The sequence below is a fragment of the Myotis daubentonii genome, chromosome X, assembly GCF_963259705.1.
Source record: "Myotis daubentonii chromosome X, mMyoDau2.1, whole genome shotgun sequence".
Lineage (NCBI taxonomy): Eukaryota > Metazoa > Chordata > Mammalia > Chiroptera > Vespertilionidae > Myotis > Myotis daubentonii.
Window position 1 is genome coordinate 88,575,822 of NC_081861.1, and position 3,119 is coordinate 88,578,940.

The 3,119-nt window shown below is 42.4% G+C and overlaps 1 pseudogene; it reads left to right on the top strand.

The window, feature by feature from the left end:
- The first annotated feature begins 531 nt into the window (after positions 1 to 531).
- On the top strand, positions 532 to 2,497 carry LOC132224962 (elongation factor 1-alpha 1-like; annotated as a pseudogene).
- Positions 2,498 to 3,119: the final 622 nt, after the last annotated feature.

A 3,119-nucleotide genomic window follows, 5' to 3' on the forward strand; every position in this document is an offset into this window, starting at 1 on the left:
GTACACCTGGTAATCAAAACAGCATGGTACTGGCAGAGAAAAAGACACACAGAGCAATGGAACAGAATAGAGAGCCCAGCTATAAAACCACGTGTATAGGAATAGATAATTTTCGACAAAGGAGCCAGAAATACACAATGGAGTAAAGATAGTCTCTTCAGTAAACGGTGCTGGGAAAACTGGAAAGCCACATGCAAATGAATGAAACTAAATTACAGTTTATACCCATGTACAAACATTTATTCAAAATGGATCAAATACCTAAATATAAGACCTGAGACTATAAGGAGGAAATATAGGAGAAAATATAGGTACCAAACTTATAGACCTTGGTCATAGAGAACATTTTATGAACTTGACCCAAAGGCAAGGGAAGAAAAGGCGAAAATAAATGAAAAGAACTATATCAAACTAAAAAGCTTCTGCACAGCAAAATAAACTGAAAACAAAACAAAGAGACAGCCAACTAGATGGGAGATGATATTTGCAAACAGTAGCTCCAACAAAGGTTTAAATTTTAAAATATAGCTTTTTCGCAACGGGTTTGCCGCCAGAACACAGGTGTCGTGAAAACCACCAGTAACTCAAACCCAAGATGGGAAAGGAAAAGACTCACATCAACATCGTCGTCATTGGACACGTAGATTCCGGCAAGTCTACCACTACTGGCCATCTGATCTATAAATGTGGCAGCATCAACAAAAGAACCACCGAGAAATTTGAGAAGGAGGCTGCTGAGATGGGGAAGGGCTCCTTCAAGTATGCCTGGGTCTTGGATAAACTGAAAGCTGAACGCGAGCGAGGTGTCACCATTGATATCTCCCTGTGGAAATTCGAGACCAGCAAGTATTATGTGACCATCATTGATGCCCCAGGGCACAGAGACTTCATCAAAAACATGATTACAGGCACATCTCAGGCTGACTGTGCTGTCCTGATTGTTGCTGCTGGTGTTGGTGAATTTGAAGCAGGTAGCTCCAAGAATGGATAGACCGTGAGCATGCCCTTCTGGCCTACACACTGGGTGTGAAACAGCTGATTGTTGGTGTTAACAAAATGGAGTCCACTGAGCCACCCTACAGCCAGAAAAGCACAAGGAAGTTGTTAAAGAAGTCAGCACCTACATTAAGAAAATTGGCTACGACCCTGACACAGTAGCATTTGTGCCAATTTCTGGTTGGAATGGAGACAACATGCTGGAGCCAAGTGCTAATATGCCTTGGTTCAAGGGATGGAAGGTCACCCATAAAGATGGCAATGCCAGTGGAATCGCACTGCTTGAAGCTATGGATTGCATCTTGCCACCAACTCGTCCAGCTGACAAGCCCCTGTGTCTGCCTCTCCAGGATGTCTACAAAATTGGTGGTATTGGACTGTCCCTGTGGGCTGAATGGAGACTGGTGTTCTTAAGCCCGGCATGGTGGTCACCTTTGCTCCAGTCAATATTGCAACTGAAGTAAAGTCTGTTGAAATGCACCATGAAGCTTTGAGTGGAAGCTCTTCCTGGGGACCATGTGGGCTTCAACGTCAAGAACGTGTCTGTCAAAGATGTTCGCCGTGGCAATGTGACTGGTGACAGCAAAAATGATCCACCAGCCCTAGCTGGTTTTGCTCAGTAGATAGAGCATCGGTCTGCAGATTCAAAGGTCCCAGGTTCAATTCCGGTCAAGGGCACATGCCTGGGTTGCGGGCTCGATCCCCAGTGTGGGGTGTGCAGGAGGCACATCATCATTGATGTTTCTGTCTCTCTCCTTCTCCCTTCCTCTCTTAAATCAATACAAATATATTTTTAAAAAATTATCCACCAATGGAAGCAGCTGGCTTCACAGCTCAGGTGATTATCCTGAACCACTCAGGCCAGATCAGTGCTTGCTATGCGCCTGTGCTGGATTGTCACACAGCTCACATTCCTTGCAAATTTGCTGAGCTGAAAGAGAAGATTGATTGTCATTCTGGGAAGATGGCCCCAAGTTTTTGAAATCTGGTGGTGCTGCCATCATTGATATGATTCCTGGCAAGCCCATGTGTGTTGAGAGCTTCTCTGACTACCCTCCTCTGGGCCGTTTTGCTGTTCATGACATGAGACAGACAGTTGCTGTGGGTGTCATCAAAGCAGTGGACAAGAAGGCAGCTGGAGCTGGCAAAGTCACCAAGTCTGCCCAGAAATTTCAGAAGGCTAAACGAATATTATTCCCAACACTTGCCACCCCAGTCTTTATCAGTGGTGTGAACGGTCTCAGAACTGTTTGTCTCAATTGGCCATTTAAGTTTAATAGCAAAAGACTGGTTAATGATTACAATGCATCGTAAAACCTTCAGAAGAAAAGGAGAATGTTTTGTGGAACATTTGGTTCTTTTGTGTGTGTGGCAGTTTTTAAGTTATTAGTTTTTAAAATCAGTACTTTTTAATGGAAACAACATGACCAAAAATCTGTCACAGAATTTTGAGACCCACTAAAATAACAAAGTTTAATGAGAAAATAAATAAATAAATAAATTCTAAAATATATAAAGAACTCATAAAACTAACCACCAAACAAACAATCCAATCAAAAAGTGGGCAGAGGACCTTAAAGTACACCTCTCCCAAGAAGACATATGAATAGCCAATAGATCAGGAGTCCTCAAACTTTTTAAACAGGGGGCCAGTTCACTGTCCCTTAGACCGTTGGAGGGCTGGACTATAGTTAAAAAAAACCCAAAAACTATGAACAAATTCCTATGCACACTGCACATGCTTATTTTGAATTAAAAAACAAAACGGGAACAAATACAATATTTGTATTTGCATGTGGCCCGCGGGCCATAGTTTGAGAACCCCTGCAATAGATGTTCAACCTCACTAGCAATTAGGGAAATGCAAATCAAAACTACAATGAGATACCACTTTACTCCTGTTAAGGCGGTAATTGTCAACAAGATAAGCAATAACAAGTGTTATAGAGGTTGTGGGAAAAAGGGAACCCACATTCACTGCTGGTGGGAATGTAGACTGATACAACCACTATGGAAAGTAGTGTGGTGATTCCTCAAAAAATTAAGAATAGAGCTACCATATGATCCCTTTCCTGGGTATATACCGGAAAAACTCGAAATCATGTATTTGCAAAGATATATGC